Here is a 27,444-nt window from a genome sequence, read left to right as displayed (position 1 = left end):
AAATGCGTTTTGGGGCCCCCTTTTTTCTCAGCCCCAGCTTGACGAATCACCCCGAGACTTTCAGGGTAGGAGCTGAGCGAAGCGCCACATTAGTTTTGAAAATTTCACAAAGATAAGTCAACCGGCGCCAAAGTTATTCAAAATAGAATTTTCAGATTTCCTATGGGAACTCGGTCCTAACTATAACTATCTACTGGCGACCGCCAGTAGATAATATATATATATTACCTGCTGGTGGTCGCCAGTAGGTAACTATAGTTAGGACCTATTATCCATAGGAAAATAGTAACATTCTTTTTCCTATAACTTTGTCATCGGTTGACGAATCTTCACAAGATTTTCAAATCTCGTGGGGTGCTCCGGTCAGCTCCTATCTTAAAAGTTTTGGGGTGATTCAGCACGCGGGAGCTGAGAAAAAAGGGGGGGTTTTAAAACATGTTTTCTCCATGTTAATTCCCATAGGAAACTTTAGACACGGCTACAGCCCGAACTGCTGAACAGAATTACACCAAATTTGGCGAAAAGGTAGCCCTTGGTTCAGAAATATCCCCTTTTGCTAAATGGTGTAAATCCGTTCAGAACTTCATGAGAAATTAGAAAAAGAAAAAGTTTCAATATCTGGGCAGAGCCTAACAACACATCTCATCTTGAGATCTGATTGGCTGTCAGCACTTCATCCTGGAATTGCTGGCAGCCATCTTGAGACCAATATACATGATAGTACCCCATTGAAATGCATTGCACTGAATCGAAGATTTTGAGGGTTACCAAAAGGAGAAATATAAAGGGGGATAAGGTGATAACAGTCTTTAGTTACATTAGAATTCATTTGGTGATGGTACCATACTAATTTCAGGAATTGTGGTGTGTTCTAAGGTGATTTTACCCTGTGATAAACCTCCTGCTGGGATATCATGAATCATGTTTGAGAGAAAACTGAAGTTAAAATGAGAACATATTTTCTGTAAATTCACATTATCTTTCTCATTCATGTGAGAATGAAGTCTGTGATTCTCAGTAAATCATGTACATCCAACAAGGGCAGAGTCTGTCAGTTGCTTCCTTTGTGTTCTACTGCGCTAACAGCCTTACTTATGACAAAAGTATGGCACACTTGTAGCCATCTTGATTGGAATAAACTGGTAACGCTTAAAACATTTAATGTAAAAAGGAACAAAATGATGGGGTCCATTTTGTCATAGAAATTAAGGTTAGTGCTGTCGAAAGAAAAATTAGGACATGTTTTAAGTGAGATTCAAATATCTTCCTGTTATATTTCAACAGAAGCAGCCTGTCATTTGATGCCTTTGTGTTCTATTGCAGCTTCCCAGAGTGTTCTAAAGAACAACTAGAGCGCTAACAGTCTTACTTATGACAAAATGATGGCACACCTGAAGCAATCTTGATTGGAATAAAATGGTAACTCTTAAAACATTTAAATTGAAAAGGAACAAAATGAGGGGGTTCATTTTGTCATTGAAATTACGGTTAGTGATGTAGAAAGAAAATTTAGGACATGTATAAGTGAGATCTCAAATATCTTCCTGTTATATTTCAACAGGAGCAGCCTGTCAGTTGATGCCTTTGTGTTTTACTGCAGTTTCCCAGAGTGTTCTAAAGAACAACTAGAGAGCTAACAATTTTACTTATGACAAAATTATGGCACGACTGAAGCCATCTTGATTGGAATAAACTGGTAACTCTTAAAACATTTAATTTAAAAAGGAACAACATGAGGGGGTTCATTTTGTCATAGACATTATGGTTAGTGCTGTAGAAAAAAAATAGGACATGTTTCAAGTGTGATCTCAGCTATCTTCCTGTTATATTTCAACAGAAGCAGCCTGTCAGTTGCTTCCTTTGTGTTCTACTGCAGCTTCCCAGAGTTTTCTAAAGAACAACTAGAGAGCTAACAGTCTTACTTATGACAGAATTATGGCACACCTGAAGCCATCTTGATTGGAATAGACTGGTAACACTTAAAACATTTAATTTCAAAAGGAACACAATGAGGGGGTTCATTTTGCCATAGAAATTATGGTTAGTACTGCAGAAAGAAAATTTAGGGCATGTTTTAACTTCTTCAGTGCCCATGACGAGATAGTCTCGTCATGGAGCATGGTTGCGCTGTGCCCATGACGAGACTATCTCGTCATGAACCCCACCCACTAGTGCAACGCCCGGCACAGGAGGGGGAAAGGGCGAGGCACTGAAGGGGTTAAGTGAGATCTCAAATCCTTTGCTATTTCATTAGAACATTCTGACATGCAGACTGAACAATCACTTTCAATACCAGCTGTAGACTTCCAGTTAACTCCCTTTACTACTGTGATCTAATGAACAGCTAGAGTGCTAACATTCTGAATTTATGGCAAATGTGTGACACATCAAATGCCTTCTTGATGGAATCAACGTAAAAAACTGAAAGCATTTCCTACTGAGGAGACTGCAGTAAATAAGGAAATTAGGAAACTTCATAACAAATAAGGCTCCTAAGATGGCCACCAGAGAGAAAAGAGCTCAAATGTAGCACACATATCACCCAGATGTAGCCCACATATAGTCCAATGACAGAAGTGTGCAAAACACTTTTTATTTTTAGTTTTTCTGCAGTTTTATATAGTGCAGACTGGTCATGTATTGGAGCGTTAAATCTTACTTGGACCACTTATTGCGTATTTTGCACGAAGTACATGAGATTGATCTTGCGAAACATTGAACCTTACGATTCTGTTAAACTGACGTTGCTCTGAACCGGGCTTTGTAACGCCCGTTTTTACCTACTGGTTCTAATTAATTCTCACTGTATTGTATTAGGAAAGAGGATTTACTGTTTTTATGTACACTTTTATGATCTATGTTTCTAAATCAGATCGAATAAAGTTTAATGAATTCTATGGCAGGACGGAGGTGAGGATTATGCATATCTTTCCTCACTTTATTTGCATAGCAGTTCAAAGAAAACGTAACCCAACCATCATTAAACAAAAGACTACACAACTCATGAACCATTAGGGTGGTAGTCTCCAAGGCAACTATAGTCCAATCATATCACAGTCTATCGTATATAATATTGTGACGTCCCTTCCGCTTCCTCTTTCTTCACTGCTCGTCAGTTAAGTGCATTCCTTACATTCTTGGCTTAATCTGACATTGTTGCTGTTTGTATAGCGGTTTCTTGCACACTTTATTAGCATTATTGCCTTGGTATTGTTTCATATTCCCTGCGCAGCAGCCTCTTGCCCCTCACAGTTTCTCCCGCTGTGTGCTCTGCGCGCGGTGAGATCCTGTCAGGCGCGTCTGATCCGAGCGAGGCAGCTCCGTCGAGCACTCCCGCCGGTCTTTACGCGCGTTTAAGAATCCGGTCATTTCTTTAGTGTCCCCTTGATTCCCGACCAACCCTCACCTAATTTTGACACCGCTACGCGGGGATTTCCCCACATGGCCACGTTAGTGACCAGCGCCACCTGGTGGTGGTAATTGGTATTGCACCTCAGTCTATTCTTATAACTGCTTCGGGGAAAGCCCAGCTAATGCAGCACCGGCGAGTGGGCTGCCTTAAGGAATTTAAGGGCATTTGTTGTGTGCTCACACCCTCTGCTATCATGTCTTCTCCAGAAGACCATTTTTACTCCTCCTACCAGGAAGTGGAGGAGGAATGGCACTTCAACTTCTCCCTCCAGCAGTGGACCAATCCCTCTCTCTGGCTATTTCTAGGGTGCTGGCTCCTCTTAGGGATCAGATTGATAAACTGGCATAAAGCATCCCTGGGGTGTTCAGTGACCCAGATCTGGTGGTGGCGGGTCCCAGTATCTACCAAATGGGGAATAAAAGGGCCATTAAGCATAATGCGGTGCACTTGGAAGGATTTGATAAACTTATGGAGACCTTCCTCAAGAATGCGCAAATGCTAAACCATGCACCCTGCCGGGAGGAGGAGGAGTCTGGAGAAAATTGCGATGCTGTCAGATATTTACATTTTAAAACATTACTCACTAACCCATGTATTCACTAAGATACACTTAATCAGTCAGTTATACAATCAATTTTACAAAAAAAATCATCCATTTAGACACATATACCCATTTACTCTTCCATTGACCTTGAGATATACATATATAAAACATATTTAATTTTCAGAAAAACCCACTTTTACTGGATGATGTCATCAGTGATGTCATTTGAGATGTCATCAGTGATGTCATGAGTGATGTCACTGACCATGTCATGAGTGATGTAATATGTGACGTCATCAGCAGTGCATTGCGAGTTATAGTCAGCTGAACTAACTATAACAGGAGAATTTCTATGGTTTTGTATGAATGAAATGTCCAACTAACTATAACACCCCTGAAACCCATTGTTTTTTCTATGAATATATATATATATATATATATATCCAAGCACTTCGTCCACAATTTCTCAGAGAAAGAATGAACGTAGACCTCTTTAGCGTTTGGTGAGCAATTTATTCGTCCTCGCCTGCCAATACGCGTTTCGGCCGTCCAAGAGGCCTTGATCACATGACAATGCTCAGATTCTTACACAGTTATTTAAAGTGCCAGTGCATGAAAAGACAATTGATATGTTCATGGACATAGAAAACAGATTCATCTTTACATTGAATGTAGGCAAAAAATGCTTATTTGAATTGAACCATTTGTTAAAGCGTAAAATTAATAACGGTAAAATACCTGACTTCTAATATTGCTGTGGCGTCTTTTAATTTTAAGATGTCAGCACAAAATGTTCAAAACAAAAAAATATATAAGCATAATGCTTGAGTGACTGAGCAACTGCCTAATATCTAGCCCATGACAACATAGATAAATATATAAACCAGTGCTATAATATAAATAATGCCTACTACCTTAAAAGAAACATAATAAATACAAAGATGAATATTATTGCATCCTAATATTAATGTGCATTACGTCACTGGGATGGGGATGAATTTGAATTGCCCTTTATATCTAATTTGGTGTTTTTTTCCTAATTTTTCACCCTCCACCCTTCTTATACTTTTGTTTATTCTCTAATATCAGGAGGAATGCAAACCACATGGATTATAAATAATCCTAATCTAGTACTGGTATGCTGCCTATATCGCATGGGTGAGATAATCCCATTTTCCCAGCGTAAAAATAATCTACTCTTCTCTCCTGATACTGTTAGCCTATAGTGACCAAATGCTACAATGTATACTGTTAACGTGCTTGAATGCGTAAAAGTTCAAATGTGCCTAAAGGTCAATTGAGGACCATTTTAGTGCAAACAATGAACGGGTCTTTGCAAAATTGCTGACAAGTACTAAGAGAGCTAATGCTAAAAGAGGAATCTAAGACACCAGAAGAGAATATATAATTGATTGAGCTGACAATATATATACACAAGACTATTTATACAGCAGCTATATATAAATATCCTAAAACTCCATTCCATCAAAACAATGATAAAGACACACAATTAAAAAACCATATGTCTAAAATCAGTCCTTAAAAACAGAGCAAGAATACATATTTATAAGATCCATGAAAATTCTAAAAGGCAGCTAGCTGTTTAAAGAGGCATAGTAAGCCATGATGTTAAAGTTCATTAATCAACAGAGTATTAAAAGTGACTGATGTAATAAGGTCCTGGAGGAGACAGTACAATCATAATTATAAGAATGTATGAAGATCTTCAGTTGTGTTAAGACCTCCGGGGTACATGGAGTCAAACTCCAATACATAGTTAGTTTCAAGCCGTCTTAACTTTACTTCCCTATCACCTCCTCTTTTTGTAACCGGGATCGCCTCAATTACATAATATTTAAGGTGCCTGGGATTGCTGTCATGGGTTGCTTGAAAATGTCTAGCAACTGGGTAATTTTGATCTTTATTGGTTATAGCCCGTAGGTATTGTAATATTCTGTTGTGGGCAGCCAATTTAGTACTCCCAATATACTTTAAGTGACAGCTGCATTCAATAACATACACTGAAAACTCTGTTTTACATGTAAGATGTTGTTGAATTTCTCTAACCTTGGTCGAGAAAGCTGATGTGTATGTTTTGACATTGATGCCGAATTGGCAGGCCTTGCAAGTAGAGCATTTGAAAAAACCTTTTCTTGCTGTAAGACACATATCTTTACGGCATTCTTCTAGTCTATTATTGACTAGCTTGTTTCCCATGCTCCTAGTTTTTCTGAACGTAATGGAGGGATTAGTAAGCATCTGATTCCCTATTACTGGGTCATCCTGAATGAAATGCCTGTTTCATCTTACCATACTCATTATTTGCTTTTCATGCCGAGAATACGATAAAATAAGTCTCACAGGTTGTTCAGTTTCAGTAGCATCTCGTTGTAATGTATTAGCCTTGAATGTTAAAAGATCTTCTCTTGCTTTGGTGTGTGACCTTCTAATGGACACATCTACAATCTCTGTTTTGTACCCTCTAGCTAAAAATCTAGCACAAATTTCTGCCTGTTTTACTTCTGCATCATCATTATTGCTGCAAATTCTTCGGATGCGGAGCATCTCCCCATATGCTATGCTTTTAATCTAATGGGGAGGATGGGCGCTGGATGCATGTAAAACAGTATTTCCAGCAGTAGACTTTCTAAAAAGAGTTGTAGTTAAAGTGTCATTGTCTACTGAAACCTGCACATCAAGAAAAGTCACTGTATGTTTACTGATGGTGAAGGTGAACTTTAAATTGATATCCTTCTGATTAATCTCTTCAATGAATTTTATGGCACTATCTTCACTTCCTTTCCACACAATGAACAGATCATCAATAAAACGTAACCAACAGATCCCATTGCTGTTATACGATTCTTCAAATTGGCACATGAGGACCAGTTCCTCCCACCAGCATATCAAAATACAGGCACAGCTGGGAGAAAAACTGGCCCCCATGGCTACTCCCTGAACTTGTTGGTACATTTGGCCATTAAAGAGGAAAATAATATTTTCCAGACAGAATAATAGCATGTCTAGTAACATTTTGGTATGTTGAGCATATATAATGGGTCTAGTACATAAAAAATATTTGACCGCTCTTAATCCATCATTGTTACGAATACAAGTATACAATGAGCAAACAAATATTTTTATTTTGTTCAAAAAGTCACATGTGTCTTGGACATATGAGTTGAGATTCTTCATGTAAGGCTGTAAAAAATAATCAATATACCTAGAAAGTTTTTCCAGTGTCCCATCACAGGCCGCAATGGTAGGTCTGCCTGGGGGTCTGTTGATATTTTTATGTACCTTAGGTATGAAGTAAATAACAGGAACCGAAGGATGTTCTTTTTTGATAAATTTGTATTCATCCCTGCTGAGGAGCCCTCGACTCTTCCATGCCAAAAGATGTTTAAATAGCAGTTCCTGTATATTCTTGTATTTGAGCGGAGTGCTTTTTTTGTTACATTGTAAGTCATTGAGTTGGGTGTGTGCTTCTTTCATGTATTTGTCCATTGGCCAAAGGACGATATTACCGCCCTTGTCAGAGCTCCTTATAACCACATTCTCTTTTTGCAATTTAGAAATCAATTGGTTATACTTTCTTTCTCTATTGGTATATGTTTTGCTTGATCTGTTGATAGCATAGTTTAATTTTTTAATTTGGCTCACAACATGCTTACTGAAAGCATCCACACCATCCCTAGCCATAATAGGTACAAATTTGGATTTCTTTTTGAATGGTGTGGTTGGTCTGGCACATGCTCCAAGAGGGGACACGTTGTGGCTGTTAGCTTGTTCTCCCTCCTCCAACTCGCACAAGTCCTGATATATACCTAAATTAGAAACAGTGAGGCCAGAGTAGTTGTCAACCACTGTGGTTTGCATGTTCATTTTGGTCTGATCCGTTATAGATCTCATCTGATGGAATTTAAGGAGCTTGAGTTTTCGAATATACTGATAGATATCTACTCGGGTTTTGGTGTATTGAAAATTCGATTCCAAGCAGTGAGACAAACCTAAGGATAGGATCTGGGCTTCAGCTGCTGATAGGTTGACATTAGCCAAGTTGATGATAGTATTGGCATCCTGCTTGTTGGTTAGTCTATCAGAGCTGTTATTGCCATTATTCAGGTCCCCTACTGTCGCCTGCCCTTGCCGCGGCCACGTTTCTTGAACTCTCTGTTTGCGGCTGGCCTGGCGTCGCTCCCTTCGCCTTTTTGATTTTGTTTTGCAGCTGGCCCCTTATTGCGTGGTCACAATGTGTCTCACCTTCTCTGTTTTAAAATGTCCAACTCTTCCCCCAAAGTGAACTTGATTCCTGTGTGCTGGACATTTCTCCTTACACTTTCATTGTCCGATTCACTTTCCGGGACTGAGCTTAAATCAGACATTGAAGATACTTCAGTACGTTGTTGCCCTTTCTTTGTTGGATCATCATTTTGTTTGTGCTCGTTAGCTGTTGCTACCCTGAGTGAATTGTAGCGTCGCACGAACGTAAAGATTTGGCCATTGCATCATCGTCACAATCTCTTTTAAACTTGTATGTTTTGCACGTTTTAATTTTTTCTTCCTCTTTTGCCAGTCCGGTATTCATTTCTTCCCTCATTTTGTGTCCTGAACGGGAATCACCTTCTTGCTGTTTAATATCATCCTTGAGGGTTTCAATTCTTTTTTGTATATCCCCTCTATCAATCTCGGCGTATTTTACCAAAATTTCTACCAGGCGCCGCGATGGTTCGAGGTTGCATTCCCCCCATTCAGCCATCATTAATGGGTTTGGTGCCTCATAACTTGGAGCAATCATGATGCGAAGTCCTCTTGGTATTCTCCCTACATCTAGATATCTTTTGAGCGAACGTGCCTCCCACCATTTAGATTGCTCCTGGCGTTTTAATTTCTCCAGCAATTTAAAGTTTTCCTTTAGTCCATTAACACTGGCATTATCATTTAGCTCCTCATTTCTCCCGTTGTTAGCACTTGCATTGTCCCCAATGGCATCTGAGCACATCTCCTCTGCGGCAAGTTCTCGATTTCTGAGAGTGTCGGCAGACATCCTGACTATTAAAAAAAAACTTTACAATCCCTCTGTCTAAGCCCTCCTGACATAGAATAAAGTCCTGGGCTGTGAAGAGAGACAAGTACCGCCTGACCCGTGTGGTGTTAGATTGCCTACCTTGAGGTCTTTCGGCAATAAGCTCCAACAGCCCGGTATCTCCGTCGTGTATCCGTCTAGTTCCCACTCAGCCGAGCGAAGTTTACTTCCAACGGAATTATCGGCGGCCTCAGGCTGTGATGCTTACTGCAGCCTCATACTGCTTACAAAAATGTTCCTGACGTTTGTTCCAATACCTCTGTGTCAAACCAAATCGGGGGGCTCCGTTCGTTTCGTTTTCGAACCTTGAAGCAGTGCCGCGGGGGTCCCCGCCAAAGCGGCAACACAAGCCCGCGTCACTGGAGGTAGGAATCCTCTCAGAGCAAACGACTGTCAGCCACGGAGCCTTCTCCTCGGGAGGGGGTCCACGAGCTGGCGGCAGTCAATAACCGGCACAATATCCAAGCACTCCGTCCACAATTTCTCAGAGAAAGAACAAACGTAGACCTCTTTAGCGTTTGGTGAGTAATTTATTCGTCCTCGCCTGCCATTATGCGTTTCGGCCGTCCAAACGGCCTTGATCACATGACAATGCTCAGATTCTTACACAGTTATTTACAGTGCCAGTGCATAAAAAAACAATTGATATGTTCATGGACATAGAACACAGATTCATCTTTACATTGAATATAGGCAAAAATGCTTATTTGAGTTGAACCATTTGTTGAAGCGTAAAATTAATAACGGTACCAACAGGCAGGAGGAACTCGAGCATGGTCACGGGCCTCAAGCTGCAGCCCAATCTTCGATCTAGAAGCTGGGAGAGAACCACCCCGAGAACCTGGGGGCCACGGTGGTGCATCCAGCATGCCACAGCATGTGGGTTTATGGACACTGAATACAGAACCTACCTGTTTTCCGGGGCCCATGGGGGGCCTAAATTGCCAGCAGAATATTTTACACGCATAATGGAAAAGGAGATATCTATATCCCTCCGGACTGCAGGTACCACAAAGCAATCCGCAGACTCATATGAGCAGCTGATTTACGGCGCGCTATTAATAAAGTGTAACTACCGCAGGTCTGGCGTATGCGTGTTTTTTCCTTCGCCCAAGCCTCTGATGAAGATGATTTGAAACGCGTAATTTTAAAAACTGGTGGGGCGCTCCGGTCAGCTCATATCCTGAAACGCGTTTTCTTCATGTTATTTACTATAGGAAATTTTGGAACAGGCTACAGCCCGAACTGCTGAACGGAATTACATCAAATTTGGCAAAAAGGTACTGTTTTGCTCAGAAAGCGACCTTTTAAAAAATGGTGTAAATCCGTTTTTGAGAAATTAAGAAATTGTGATATCTATGGCCGCGGAGGATCTGTGCACCCTCCCGATCACAAGCTTCATGCTAATTGGATGTCAACACTCCAAACCAGGAAGTGTTGGCAGCCATCTTGTGCCTCGGTAGAACCGAGGCACAAGAAGACTGAAAAACAAATGTGCAAAACAGGAAAAGGGGGGCAGGATAGAAACATCCTGACCTCCTAGGCCTGCTCAGGGGTCCCACAAGGACTCCCAGGGCCCTCCCAAATTTCTTTTTTTTTTTTTAAATCTCTGAATGCGTGGAGGATCCGCGGTTCCGGCCGAAAAATGTAATAAAATGAAGCGCGGGCTCCCGCGCTTCGTTATTAATTAGCCCCCGGGTGGGACAAGTCCCGGGGGCCTTGCAAAAAAAAATTTGCCTGGTCCTAGGGGTACCCTCGCAGCCCCGGCGACCACCAACCCGGGGGCTTTTTTTACAAAAAAAAAGACCTGTGTGGGGTGGTCGAGTCCCCCCAGATGCCCCGGGGACGGCCACCTCCCCGGGGCACTAAGATTTAAATGCGGGGGTCCGTAATGGACCCCCGGACGGCGGGGCCACCGCCTCCCCGGGGCATTGCAATTGATGGGAGGAGGGCCCACCCCCAAGAAACTGCTGTTTGCAATGACAGGGTAGGAACCTCACGGCTCCCGCCCTGTTATTGCAAACTGCTTTGCTTCATTGAAGCGAGAGCAGGGAAACCTGCAATGGCTTCAATGAAGCAAAGCAGATTGCTTTTCTTCATGGGGAGCTGCATGTTAGCAGCTCCCCATGTGGAAATGCAATGCCAGCTCCCGCAGGATGCGAGGAGCCGGTGGGACCATGGGGGCATTGGGGCTCCCCCCCACGGTCCCCAGCGTATCATATGGGCCCCGGGGGATGGGGTCCCTGGGGCGAATAGTAATTAATATTAGGAGCTGTTTTTTTTATGGAAAAATAAGGAGTCGCATACCTAGTGCGGTGCTCAGCGCAGCCCCTAGTGTGCACGCGAGGGGTACACAACTCCTAGCGCGAAAAGCTGTGCCAGCTCCGGAAGGTCGTGGGGAGCCAGCGGGACCGTGGGGGCATTGGGGCTCCCCCCACGGTCCCCAATGTATGAGATAGGTCCCGGGGGATGGGGTCTCCGGGGCGAATAGTAATTAGTGGTAGGAGCCATTTATTTTTTTACGGAAAAATAAGGAGTCGCGTACCTAGTGCGGTGCTCTGCGCTGCCCCTAGTGTGCACGCGAGGGGTACACAACTCCTAGCGCGAAAAGCTGTGCCAGCTCCCGAAGGCGCGGGGAGCCAGCAGGACCGTGGGGGCATTGGGGCTCCCCCCACGGTCCCCAACATATGAGATAGGTCCCGGGGGATGGGGTCTCCGGGGCAAATAGTAATTAGTGGTAGGAGCCATTTATTTTTTTACCGAAAAATAAGGAGTCGCGTACCTAGTGCGGCGCTCAGTGCGGCCCATAGTGTGCACGCAACTCCAAACGCGAAAAGCTATGCCGGCTTCCGAAGGTCGCAGGGAGCCGGCGGGACCGTGAGGGCATTGGGGCTCCCACCACAGTCCCCAACTTATGAGATAGGCCCTGGGAGATGGTGTCCCTGGGGCAAATAGTAATTAATGGTAGGAGCCAGGTTTTTTTTATTTTAACGGAAAAATAAGGAGTCACGTATCGGGTCCCCAGGGCGAATAGAACTTAATAGTAGGAGCCGTTTTTTTTTTACAGAAAAATAAGGAGTCGCCGATCTAGAGCGGCGCTCAGCACGGCCCCCTAGTGTACACGCAAGGGGTACGCGACTCCAATTCGCGCTGGGTGCGCGACTCCAAGCAAAAATATTAAACATTTTTTTAAAGACCTTGTTTATATGTTAGGATATTGGGTGGTTCTAAAAAGAGCCATTGTGTTTATTGGAAGATTTTTGTAGCTACATGTAAGTGCCAATGCAGAGTCTTAAGTTGTTGAGAAGGACTCTGTTTCCCTTATCTGTGAAATGTACTCCATCAGTCCTGTAGATGCCATCCATATTAACACGCAGATTGTTGTTGAGATAAGCAGAAACAGCTTTATTGACATTTTTTCTAGCTTTCTCAATCTGCTGACAAAATTGATTGAACCTGTTCCATTTCTGTCTTTGGCATATGTTAGAGTACACAAAGGCAGATTGGGGAAAATGCAACATCAATTCTGCAAAGGTGTAATTCATTAGCATTTCCAGAGCTAACCCAGTAAATGTGCCTAGGTCATTGCCACCACAGTGCACAATCATGAGGTCAGGTGGTTGGAGATGCAAAAAGGATTTAACCAATGGCATCAATTTGTGCCACTTTAATCCTCTCTGTCCAATCCATTTATTGTCTACATTTTGCAAAGCTTGGTCTTTGTCAAGACCTCTGCTTTCAGCATACCTTTTGCACCAGAAAATATAGCTGTGTCCAATAATCCACACAGAAAGCATCTTGAAAGGATTTCTGTAGGTAATCAGAAAATGTCTGCAGCTGAGGTAGGCAGGTGGAAGAATAAAATCTAAAATGGTGGAGAAGATGCTGTTTTTAAGAAAGTTGAGATTTGATTGGCTGTTTAACAACTCTCTACATTCAAAAATAGGGTGCATTTCACTTGGTTTAGAAAGCATGTTTCCTATTGGTTATTAACAAATGTTGGAAAAGTACAGCAGAGAGGATAAGTGCAAGCATTGCAAAGCCTACCACACCTGCTGTTGTCATTTGTAACATTGTGTGGTGAACTTGTGACCTGGCAGATAAGTTGAATGTTGCTTCACCTGTTGCTATGGAAACTGACCTAAAGGACAAGGGGTGAAGATGTCAGTTGAAAAGTATTATTCTTTGTGACCAATGGAAAATCGTTTTTCAATTTGAAAAACACTGGGAAGCATTGCCATTGGTTGTTTATGTCTTTATGTATGGAAAATAGAGGGAAAATTTTCCAACACTGATTCACCCTTGCAGAGTGTGTTAATCTACATTCCCTGTGTGAAAAAGAACATCCTGAGTGAGTGTGTGAGATTTTTCATTCAACAGATTTATTTAAAGGTGAGTTACATATTTTTGAGGTTAATTTAAAGAAGATTTGACATTTTTATGAAAACTGTGTTGTTTGAAATATATTATAAAATCCACAGATATATATTGGGTTTATGTTTATTGTATTTGAAGTTTGCTTGAAAAGCAGTATGTACAGTGATATATGTATTTAAGTGTGTTAGAAGATATAGTTGAATGAAGGCTTTCATTTACTATTAATTTAAATATTTACTAAGAAGGATTATTTTCTAAAAAATTCATATAAGGTGTAGTTTATTAGGCATGATTATTTCTTCTGTGCAAAAAGTTATAGTTTAAAAATATTGCATTATTATAGATAGTGTGGTAAAATGAGGTACAATTGTGCTAATTTGCAAGATGATCACATAAGGTATTAATAATTATGAATCTTTTATTAATTGTTACAGTTTCTGCAGTTTTAAAAATCCTTATAAAAAAAGTGTTCTTTACTACTGTTCTTCATTAAGTCTGTTGAGAGGTATAGTTTGATGAAGTTTCATATTTGTAGATTTAAAGGACAAAATGTAGCTGCAAAGAAAGTCAGTAAATTTTATTCTTTCTGGTATGTAGAAGTTAGTATGTCATGAGTAACCCTGGGCGTAGTTCCCGAAGTAGCACTACGCGAAGCTACGCAAAGTGCACTTCGCACTGCGCGAGCTACGCGTAGCACTTCGCAAACTGCGTAGTACCCTGTTCGCACTGTGCAAGATGTCGTATTCAATGATTGCACAGTTCGGACAAGCAACCGTCACTGTGCAATCATTGAAAACGGCATCTTGCACAGTGCCAGCTGTAGTTTTCTGCCGCTCGAGTAGATTTTTACTCGAGCGGCAGCTTTCTCAACGCGGACTGGTAGTTTCACATCGCGAGCGGACGCGAGCATACGCGACCACTCGCAATGAGAAACCTGACCTCCTCGCGTTGAGAATCTCGCCGGGAGGTTTATTTTCCACGCTCGCGATCAGCAACATCAAGTTGGCGATCGCAAACGAGGAAAAAGTCTCGCCGGGATGTCATTTTGCTTGCTCGCGGCCACCAACTTGACATTGAGGACCACGAGCAAGCAAAAAATGACCGCTGCACTACGCAACACTACGCTACGCGTGTTCGCACTGTGCTACGTGCAATTCGCGTAGTGCGAAGTAGCGCAAACTTCACAAAATACGCGAGCGTAGCGAAGTGCTTTGCCCAGGCTTAGTCAGGAGTCAGGTTTTTGTTTATATTATATTTATATTTGTATGAATTAATAATAGGTATCTAATATATTAGAGGACTGCAAGGGTGGTGAAAATTTAATTTTATAAGTGTATGAGAAGTGTTTTTGTGCTTCTATAATGTGTAATTTTGTAGTTAGTATATAAGTAAATGTGCACAATCTATGCGGTGCTTTAACCCCCTGCAGACTACTGATTTACTCCTGCAAAAATCCATACAGTAGCCATACAGATAAGCAATCACACTGTCATTCCCTGTCCAATCCTCTAATCATCCTCACAGCACCATGTCTGTATCTACTCTCTGTGCTGAAACACAAGAACTTAAAAACTCACCTTCCTGTCAACTACCAGCACTCTCACTATCTAGTCACTGTGCATACACCTATAGAATATCTAAGGCATTAAGACACATAGTGCTACTGTGAAATGTGTGCAATATATGCAGGCCTGTAACCCCCAGCAGACTACTGATTCACCCTTGCAATAAGCCAGGTAGTATTTATGTAGTGCCCCAACCAGCCTATCAGTCTCTGTCCACTCCTGCAATTATCCTGACAGAAGCATGTCCTTATCTAATCGCTGTGCCAACACACAAGCACTTAAAAGCTCACCCTCCTGACAACTACCAGCACTCTCACTATCTAGTCACTGTCCATATACCTATAGAATGCCTCAGGCATTAAGACACATAGTGCTACAGTGAAATGTGTGCAATATATGCAGGCTCTTTACCCCCTGCAGACTACAGATTGACCCTTGCAATAAGCCAGGTAGTATTATGTAGTGTCCCAATCAGGCTGTCACTCTTTGTCCACTCCTGCAATCATGTTTACAGAATCATATCCTTATCTAATGTATGTGCCAACATACAAGCACATATAAACTCTCCCTGCAGTCAATGACAAGCAGTGTAACTTTTCAGTCACTATCCATGCACTTGTAGAGCGACTCAGGCATTAAGACAAGCAGTGCTACAGTCAAATGTGCGCAATCTATGCAGGCCTCTAACCACCAGCAGACTACTGATTCACCCTTGGAATAAGCCAGGTAGTATTCATGCAGTGCCCCAATCAGACTGTCACTCTCTGCCCACTCCTGCAATCATCTTGACAGAAGCATGTCCTTATGTAATGTCTGTGCCAGCACACAAGCATTTAAAAACTCACCCTCCTGTCAACTACCAGCACTCTCACTATCTAGTCACTGTGCATACACCTATAGAATGTCTTAGGCATTAAGACACATAGTGCTACTGTGAAATGTGCACAATGTATGCAGGCCTGTAACCCCCAGCAGACTACTGATTCCCTGTTGTAATAAGCCAGGTAGTATTCATGCAGTGCCCCAATCAGCCTTACAGTCTCTGTCCACTCCTGCAATTATCCTGACAGAAGCATGTCCTTATCTAATCGCTGTGCCAACACAAAGGCACTTATAAACTCTCCCTGCTGTCAACTACCACCACTTTAACTATCCTCTTCATATTCATGCACTTGTAAAACGACTCAGGCATTAAGACATTCAGTGGTACAGTGAAATGGGCACATTCTATGCAGGAATCTAACCCCCAGCAGACTACTGATTCACCCTTGGAATAAGTCAGGTAGTATTCATGCTGTGCCCCAATCATACTGTCACTCTCCGCCAAATCCTGCAATTATCCTAACAGAAGCATGTCCTTATCTAATTTCTGTGCCAACAGACAAGCACTTAAAAATGCACCCTCCTGTCAACTAACAGCACTCTCACTAACTAGTTACTGTGCATACACCTATAGAATGCCTCAGGCATTAAGACACATAGTGCTACTGTGAAATGTTCGCAATGTATGCAGGCCTGTAACCCCCTGCAGACTACTAATTCACCCTTGCAATATGCCAGGTAGTATTCATGTAGTGCCCCAATCAGCCTTACAGTCTCTGTCCACTCCTGCAATTATCCTGACAGAAGCATGTCCTTATCTAATCGCTGTGCCAACACACAAGCACTCAAAAACTCACCCTCCTGTCTCCTACTAGCACTCTCACTATCTAGTCACTGTCCATATACCTGTAGAATGCTTAAGGCATAAAGACACATAGTGCTACAGTAAAATGTGTGCAATGTATGCAGGCTCCCAACCCCCTGCAGACTTCTGATTCCCCCTTGCAATAAGCCAGGAAGTATTTATGTAGTGCCCCAATCAGGCTGTCACTCTTTGTCAACTCCTGCAATCATGCTGACAGAACCATATCCTTATCTTACCAACTTACAAGCACTTATAAACTCTCCCTGCAGTCAATGACAAGCAGTGTAACATTTCAGTCACTATCCATGCACTTGTAGAGTGACTCAGGCATTAAGACAAGCAGTGCTACAGTGAAATGTGCACAATCTATGTAGGCCTCTAACCACCAGCAGACTACTGATTCACCCTTGGAATAAGCCAGGTAGAATTCATGTAGTGCCCCAATCACACTGTCACTCTCTGTCCACTCCTGCAATCATCCACACAAAATCATGTCCTTAACTAATTACTGTGCAGAAACACAACGCTTTAAAAATTCACAATTCTCTTTCATTGCAGAACTCACATGATCCAGTCAGTACCTATGTACTCATATAATAACCCAGAAACTAATATATGTAGTATTACAATCCTCTATACAGTATTGATCCACTCCTCTAAACATGTAAATACTAGTTATTCAGTTCTGCAAGTACCCAGTTAGTACCTGTGTCTTGCAATAAATGGATAGTGATTTTAAAAGAAAACAATGTAATGATTTTTAGATACAATGACTTTGTTTAGTAATACTATAGTATATTTTATTAATTTTGTTTTAATAAAATTATATGATTTTTTTTTAAAAGATATTGCTCATCCTCAATTTTAAAAAAATGACTATGACTAGAATAACACAAAAGAAGAAACAACAAAGAAAGGAATATTATTTGAAGGGAACACAACAGAAAAAATGATAGGAACTACAACATGTGGAAAAAAAGTCTTCTGGTAAGGGAACCAAAGAATTTATTAAAAAACTTTCAAGGCAGGAAACAGTGTGCATAAAGTGAAGAGTAGAAACAACGCCTCAAGAAGAAAGAACAATAACAAGAAAAAAGGAGAAATTAATGGTTTTCAAGAAAAAATATATGGTAAAAGGAGAAAGAATCAATTTACTGAAACAAAGAAAAGAATGTTTTATAATAGAGTTGTCTTTAATTTGTTGAAAGATGTCAAGAAATATAAAAGAAAAAACGCATTTTATAAAAAGTAAAAACAGATTGAAACTATTGTTGAAAAGGCTTTTGAATTAAAAACGATATTATTCATTTTAGTATGAAACAGAATTTCATCATTAGATAAGCCAATACGTTTTATGAAGGCCAAAAGTAAAAGGAGGAGAGTAATTAACAGAACTAACTGATGTTTTTTGGGGTGAATGGAAACACAGTTCAAGTTCAAAGCCTTTTTTTAATGAAGAGAGCTATTTTCAAACCAATAGTTTATTGCATGCAGTTGATGCCACTGGTCATACTTATGAGGTTAAAAACGGTTGTCCAATTGAAAAAGAAAAATGGTTCCTAGAAATGTAGAAGAAGTGGTAGCTGATGAAGTTCTAGGGAGATGTACTAAAGCCCCAGTGTATACTTGAATTGTAGTAGTATATGCAGTATACGTCAGGAATCTATTTATATTTTTGGGAATTTCTTATGAGAGCATACTTAAAAAAGTCTTAAACAAAAGATTAAGATGTTGCAAGGACTAGATCCTAGAGTGAGAACAAATACTGGTATGCAAGGTCATTCTCTAGTTTGTCTTTCTAGAAAAGTATGTCAAAGTGTTTTTCATCATTTTAGAATGTTACAGTACATCATTCTCAAATGCGGAAGTTAGTCAGAATATTGTATTACGCAAAAAGTCCAGCAATATTTTTAAATGAATTAAACAGTGCGCTTGTGCATGGGTCAGGATCTGATGTAAAAAAAGTTTGTGATGAAATAGAGTTTTGATACTTTGGTCCTGAAGAAGAGAGTAGACAAAGTGAAACATTGATAGAAGTAGGCATTGAAGAAAACGTGGAAAAGATTAGTACAGAGAAATCTGAAGAAGAAATGACAACGTTTAAGGTACATTCATGTGAAAGGCCAAATTATACTTGTATTTGTTGTCTACGAACTCACTATAAGAATCAGACTAGGAATGATGATCTGTATTTAAAAAGTGAAAAAGAAAATAATGATAAGTGGAAGGAATTTGCAACTTATTTGTTAGTAGAGGATTGCTTTGATTTGGGTACTAATCAACATATTTGTAAATATTGTTATAATAAATTAGAGGATAATAAAATGCCAGGAAGAGCTGTTCATAATGATCTGGAGTTGGTACCTATTCCTCAAGAACTGATGGATTTAAACACGTATGACTGTATTCTAATTCAATCTGTGCACCCGTTTCAGGCTATTGTTCATATGGAGCCTAAAACAGGTAAATTGCCTCCCACAGATTTACAGAGAGGATTTAAAGGAAGAGTTATATGTTTACCTCTAGATTTAAAGAAAAATATTGACACTATTGGTGTAGATAAAGAAGAAAGTGAACCCTTAATTATTCTTGTGAATGGTAATCCTACTAAGAGTAAGGAAATCTGGCAGGAATTAGTGGATGGCAGGAAAGTGCAAAAGGCAACATTGTATCTTATAAAGAATAATGAATACTACAAAAATGTATATGTGGAAGAAGAAGAAATACTTTTAGGTGATGATAGTGAAATATCAAGTGGTCAAATTGAGAAAGTGGACACATCCAAAAGTGAAGAAATGTATGAACATTATAGTGTACATCCTTTACATTCTAAAGAAGGGTTGGGGAATACTATTGAATTATTCCAAATGAAGAAAGTGATGGGGAATCCCTTGAGTGTTTGGGAAAAGAGTTTTGAAGGTTGTTGTTTTCCCCAGCTGTTCCCACTGAAAAAGGTGGACGATATGACAAACGATCAATACAGATTCCTGCAGCAGAATTTCGGACGGCAAGATTGTATGCAGAAGATCCTAGATTTCGACAATGTATCCCATATATATTTCATCTTTTGTTTGAGAGTGACTTGTCTGGACTTTCATATGCAGTCAACCATATATTAAAAACAGGAGTACATCTTCGAAATGTTTCTGCAAAGGAATTTATGGAAAAAGTACATCAGAGAGATGATCATTTGGAATATCAACTGACAAATTTAATGGCATGTCAGCGCGATACTAATGAGTATTGGTATTGTCGTCATTGAGAACTTAAATGCATGCTAAGGAATTTAGGAACTCCAACGTAGTTTGTTACACTAAGCTGTGCTGAATACTCATGGGATGATTTACTTCAATTTCTTCGAGAAGCAAATTCAAACAAAAACATTGAATTCAAGACTCCTGGAGAATTGTGTTCTTTGGATCCTTTAAATGTATGCAGATATTTCAATCATAGGTTTGAAGCTATGATGTCTATTATCTACAACAAAAAGAATCCTCCTCTTGGAGAAGTTATTGATTTCTTTTGGAGAAAGGAGTATCAAGCTAGAGGTGCTCCTCATATACATATGATTCTATGGATCAAGGATGCACCCAATTTGAAACTGATTCGGATGACACTGTTTTATCTTTTATTGATGATTATGTTACATGTGCTATACCTAAAGGAACAGAAGAAAATACCTTAAGGAAACAAGTGTTACGATTCCAAAGTCATCGATGTGGGAAATACTGTCGACGAAAATACAAGTCGAAGGAAAAGTTTTATACCAAATGTTGTTTTGGATTTCCACGTCCAGTAATATCCAAAGGAAGAGTGAACAGTTTCATTTCAGCGGTGAGACATACCATGACTAGAAAATCTCTAAAAAATACGTACAATTTGAGAAGAAGTGAAGAATCGAAGTATATAAATGATTATACTCCAGTTATTCTGTCAATGTGGAATGCTAATATGGATTTCCAGTATGGTGTGGATAATTCCATTGCTGTGGCTCGGTATGTAACATCATACATACCAACATCAGAAAAGACGGAGTTAAAAAAAATGTGGGAAGAAATTTCCCACGCGAAGACTCTCAGTAAGAAATTGTACAGCTTTAGTTTGAAGATGCTGTCACATCGAGAAATTGGATCGTACGAATGTTCAGATCGGTTATCGTTTGCAAGTTTATATTCAAAGGCAAGAGGAATTATTTGGGTTAGTTTAGGTCTCGCTGCAACGCAAAATCGAGTACTTAAAGCTATACAGGAAATTGAATAATTAGCATTAAATGAACCGGAAAACACAGATATAGTCTAAACAAACATGTTGGATACATACTATCCAAATAGAAGTCCTCATCTTGTGAACATATGTCTCTACGAAGTACTGCAATATTACAGTTTTAAGAGAAATACTACAGAGAATATAAATGAAGGAAAATATGCAGTGATTGGTTCAGAAGGATGGTTGGTGAAACAGACTAAAGGAAATCTTATTAATCATAGAAAACTGAGCTGTGATACTCCTGATAAAAGAGAATTTTACTATTTAGCACTTTTACAACTCTTCAAACCTTGGCGTACGGAACTGGAATTACTTGGAGATTTTGAGTGCTATGAAGATTCTTTCAATGCATGTAAAAATAGCATTGAATGCAAAATTTTTACAAATTATCTCAAAATGTTGAATGAAAAAAAACGATCAAGAAGCTACTATTGCAGCTGAGATTGCAAGAGACAGTTCTCAAGATAGTCAAAGTTCTGCTCCACTGAGTCAGAATCCTCTAGGAGAACCAATTCTTGAAAATGAAGCAGCCATCGCCATGAGTGAAGTGGAAACAGCAATGCATCAAGCTCAAGAAGATATGATGGACTTGGGAATCTTGGAAGAACAACTAAATATTGAACAAAAATAAATATACCAGCAAGTGAAACAGCAGATTGACCATGGTTTTTCTTCATGAAAAGAAAGAATGCACATGCAAATCATTTCAACCTATCTGAATGTATGTCAGTGGTCAAGCTGGTACAGGAAAAAGTTTCAAATTAAAGTTTTGACCGGTTATCTACAGAAAACAAAGGACTTAGATTTGTCTTGTGTTATAACTGCTCCAACTGGGTTGGCAGCACACAACATTAAAGGAATTACATTGCATTGTTTACTAATGCTACCTGTAGAGCATGAAAATAAATTGGAATATCACAAGCTATCTGGAGAAGCTTGTTATGAAGTTTCAAGAGTGCTTAAGAAAATGAAACTTCTAATTATTGATAAGGTGAGCACGGTCTCAAACTTAATTCCTGCCTTTGTGCATTTAAGAATGCAGCAAATATTAAAAACAGAATACGTTGTGTTATTTGGAGGAAAACATGTCATAGCTTTTGGTGATCTACTTCCACTTACTCCTGTAAAAGGACAACCAGTATTTAAGACACTTCTGCATAAAGACACCAGAAAGTCTTTGGGAAGCATTGGAAACGTTAACATTTGGTCATATTTTGAATACAAAGAACTTATTAAAAAAATATGCGACAGGCAAATGATATAGATTATGGAACTATTCTTCAAGATATAAGAATTGGAGTATTGACAGAACATGGCAAACAACCTTTGGAAAGTTGGCTACTTACTACCTTGTTTGCAAGTGAAGATATAGGGGCAGATTTACAAGCCCCTTGCGACACATTTACGCCGCCATTGTGTCACTTCTGTGACGCAGCGGCGGCGTAAACCATGCGCCATGTTGCACCTTATTTACAATGTGACGCATCTAGGGAGATGCGTCACGTATTAAAGCCCTGCGCCACATTATACCTGCGTCAGGTTTAATGTATGCAGGATGGGCGTTCCTTCGGATAAAGCCTCGGAAAAGTGTATATGAAAAGCGTGTAGTTGGTCGAAAATGGAGATATGAGAATATCTGTAGTGAAGTTAAAGAGAAGAAAAAAAATCAAGATAATGTTGAGATTCCAAGCAAAAAGCACAAGGAGACTATTGAAGAGATTGTTGGATATCAATTACAAAATAGTTCAGGTATCAACTGCTATGCAAATGTAGTGGCAAATGTTGTATTTTCTTTAGAGTATCTGCAACAGCAAATTATGGAGCATCGAGAAAAACGGTTTTGTTCTTTGTTGCATTCTATATTTGAAAAATTGAAAACTGATAAAAGTAAAATCCAAAGTGTTTCTGATATTCGGAATCTTCTGGATATATGTAGTGGTTCTACACAATTTTTACAGAATGTCTAACAAGATGCTCAGGAATTTATAATGTATATGCTTGCAGTATTGGAAGATGAAGGAATAGAAATTGAAAATCTATTTGGACTTCAATATAAATGGCAACATGAATGTGAAAATTGTTGATTTACTTCTACCAGTAACATAGACACTGAGAGATTCATATATTTGACAATACCAGACTGTAAAACAGTGTCTTTCAACAAATTAGTTAAAGCAGCAAATCAAAACATGGAGTGTAGCCAATGCAAATCAGAAATGTTATCAACATTATTTATAGAAAGATTTGGAGAATATATCATTTTAATGATACAACGTTGTACAGCTGATGGAAGAAAATTGGAAACTTTAATAAAAAAATGTGTAGCAAGTCAACTATCAATATCAGGAAGAACTTTTGTAGCAGTAGCAATTATTTTCCACGATGGACCTTCTACAACATCTGGACATTACATAGTCTATTTAAAATGCAATAAAGGATGGACATATTGCAATTATGCTCATTTGGTTTTTAAATATTGTTTGCCTAAGGTATTACCAAATTCATACCTAATATTTTTAAAGCCAAAGTTCTAAGAACATCATTCGGCCTATTGGGAATATGTTAATATGTATTAATACCAATACTTTTGACAATTTCAGTATGAAGGATTTCAGGAATATCATTTGGCCTACAGGAAAGATATTACTATATATTAAGCAGTTTTTCAGAGATAATCTGTCAGCAAATATTTAAATGACATCATTTAGAGTATATGAAAATTATAAAGAGTTGTTTATTAAATTATTGTTTATCTTCTTTGAGATTATATTGACAAAATTCTCTTAGAAAGAAGCATTTTACATATACAAGAGTTGCATTATATACTATATTATTGAGGATGGTATTAAAATATTTTTGACACAGATTTGTTTTTTTTTTAAACAATCTTAATGATCGTTGTTTTTTTTGCTCGCTGTTATGTGATGAGTAACATTGAAATCACTATTAATAGTGAAATTCAATATATTCTGACAACAGCAAAAAAGGCAAACTAAATAATTTATATAATGGTAAAATTATATTTTGCTGTAAAAATTATAACATTATATTTTATAACTGTATTTTTTCTTCTCTTTTACAGATCCTAATTCTAAATTTACACAATGACTCAGTTATTAAGACACGAAGTACTTCAGTCAAATGTGCGCAATGTATGCAGATCCCTAACACCCAGCACAGTAGTGATTCACCCTTGCTATAAGGCAGGTAGTATTCATTTGGTGCCCTAATCAGACTGTCACTCTCTGTTCACTGAATCACTCTTTCAATAAGCCAGATAGTATTCATGTAGTGCCCCAATCAACCTGTCATTCTCTGTCCACTCCTCCAAACATCCTGATACAAGCATGTACTTATCTAATTTCTGTGGCAACACACAATCACTTATAAAGTCTCATTGCTGTCAACTACCACCACTCTAACTATTCCCTCAGTATTCATGCACTTATAGAATGACTCAGGCATTAAGACAAGTGGTGCTTCAGTCAAATGTGCACAATCTATGTAGGCCCGTAACTCCCAGAAGAGTACTGATTCACCCTTGCAATAAGCCAGTTAGTATTCATGCAGTGCCCCAATCAGCCTATCAGTCTCTTTCAAATCCTTAAATTATCCTGACAGAAGCATGTCCTTATCTAATTGTTCTACAAACACACAAGCACTTAAAAACTCACCCTCCTGCCTACTACCAGCCCCCTCACTATCTAGTCACTGTCCATATGCCTGTAGAATGCCTCAGGCATTAAGACACATAGTGTACAGTGAAATGTACGCAATGTATGCAGGCTCCTAACCCCCTGCAGACTACTGATTCACGCCTACAATAACCAGGTAGTATTTATGTAGTGCCCCAATCAGCCTGTCAGTCTCTCTCCACTCCTGCATTTATCCTGACAGAAGCATGTCCTTATCTAATCGCTGTGCCAACACACAAGCACCTAAAAATTCACCCTCTTGCCAACTACCAACACTCTCACTATCTAGTCAGTGTCCATACACCTGTAGAATGCGTCACACATTAAGATACAGAGCGCTACAGTGAAATGTGTGCAATGTATGCAGGCCCCTAACCCCCAGCAGTGTACTGATTCACCCTTGGAATAAGCCAGGTAGTATTCAAGTAGTACTCCAATCAGACTGTCAGTCTCTATCCACTCCTACAATCATACTGACAGAACCCTGTCCTTATCTAATCTCTGTGCCAACACACAAGCACTTATAAACTTTCTCTGCAGTCAACTACCAGCAGTGTAAGTATGCAGTCACTATACATGCACTTGTAGAATGACTCAGGTATTAAGACACGCAGTGTACAATCAAATGTGCGCAATCTATGCAGGCCTCTAACCCCTTGCAGAGTAATGATTCATCCTTGTATAAGGCAGGTAGTATATATTTAGTGCCCCAATTCAGACTGTCAATCAATCAATCAATCATTGAGATTTATAGAGCGCGCTACTCACCCTTTAGGGTCTCAAGGCGCTGGGGTGGGGGGGTGCTGCTACTGCTCCAAAAGCCAGGTCTTGAGTAGCTTCCTGAACGAGGGATGGTCTGTCAGTCTCTGTCCACTTCGGCAAGCATACTGTCAGAAGGATGTCATTATCTAATCTCTGTGCCAACACCCAAGCACTTATAAAGTCTCTCTGCAGTGAAGTACCAGCAGTGTGAGTATCCAGTCACTATACATGCACTTGTACAGCGATGTAAGCATTAAGACAAGCATTACTACAGTCTAATGTGCTCAATGTATAGAGGCCCTTAACCTCCAGCACAGTACAAATTCATCCTTGCCAGAAGCCAGGTAGTATTCATGCAGTGCCACAATCAGCCTATCACTCTCTGTCCACTCCTGCAATCATCCTAACAGAATCATATCTTTCTCTAATCTCTGTGCCAACACACAAGCACTTATACACTTACCCTACTGTTAACTAACAGCACTCTAACTATACAGTCTAGGTATCCTCATGTCTATTCCATAAACTTCTCCATCACTTATCAACCACTATACGTATCCTTTTACTCTGCCAATACCAGCAGTATCTTCTTATCCTATCACTCCGCCAATATCTCAGTACTCATAAATTGACCATGTATTCTACTTGCAGCACTGTAATCATTCCAATTACTAGTAATGTATTTATAGAGTGGCTTAGCTACTAATACAAGTACACCTCGTTTTTTCGTCTTTCAATGCATGCTGCATTCCATAGCACACATTGAAGGACAAAAATGCCTTTAGTGATTATTTTTGTGCAGGAAGGTGTCCTTTCCTGCTCAAAAACAATCTCCCCACGACACAGACATCCTTGTACCTCATCTAATCTTTGTGCCAAAACACAAGCACTTATAAACTCACCCTCCTGTCAACTACCAGCACTCTCACTATCCAGTCACAGTCCATACACCTGTACAATGCCTCAGGCATTAAGACACGCAGCGCTACAGTTAAATGTACAAAATATATGCAGTCCCCTACCCCCATGCAGACTATTTATTCACTCTTGCAAAGATCCAGGTAGTACCCATGTAGATCAGCAATCACAGTGTCACTGTCTGTCCACTCCTGCAATCATCCTGACAAAACCATGATCTTATCTAATCTCTGTGCCATAACACAAACACTTTTCCTCTCCTTGTAAATACAGCCCCTTCACACGCAGCACTTTGTGTTGAAGGGGCGTTCCATGGGCGTTGCTGTGTATGTTCCCACACAACTCCCCTGGAACAAGACACATCTCAAGATTTACAAGAAATCATGAATCTGGAGATGCGTGTGAATGTTGCACCACCCTAGACGTGGCATAGCAAGGCGAAACAAGGAGAAATATTTTCATTTCTCCTCATTTTATCCTCCTTCAATGCTTGCTGCATTCCACAGCATGCATTGAAGGAGGAAAATGCATTTAGTGATTGTTTTTGTACAGGAAGGTGTCCCTTCCTGCACAAAAACAATCTCCCCACTACGCAGGCATCTTTGCACCATGGTGCAAGGGTGCCTGCGCCAGCACATGGCTACAGTTTGTGCGCTAATGCAGAGGGAAGCACAGAGATGCAACATATTCATATAAATATGTTGCATCCCTGTGCTTTGGAAGTGCCGTAGCATGGTGCAGCCAAAGGGTTTGCGGTGCCATGCTGCAGCACTTCCTCATAGATCTGCCCCTATAAATTAACCATACACTACTAACGCTTTCTTTCAGTCAATCATGCTCTACACATATATTCAATCAAACTTTCATACATTACCATGCAAAAATAGTTATTTTTTTTAACCAGATAAGGTAGTTCTGATAAGAACTTTTTTTTTCTTCTTTTTTTGTTTTGTATTTTTTTCAACAATTTTTTATTTTTTTGGTGCTTTTCTCAAAACTGAACAATAAAACAAAAAAAATAAACAGGTAACTTTTGGAATTAAAGATTATTCCAAAAATAAAAAAAGCAAAAAAAATCAACATTGGTGGTTGCGTTGAGCGGCACAAATAGCATCCACCGGCTGCTCTCCAT

Source organism: Triturus cristatus, chromosome 8 (genome assembly GCF_964204655.1).
Source record: "Triturus cristatus chromosome 8, aTriCri1.1, whole genome shotgun sequence".
Taxonomy (NCBI): domain Eukaryota; kingdom Metazoa; phylum Chordata; class Amphibia; order Caudata; family Salamandridae; genus Triturus; species Triturus cristatus.
Note: the sequence above shows the minus strand (reverse complement) of the source record.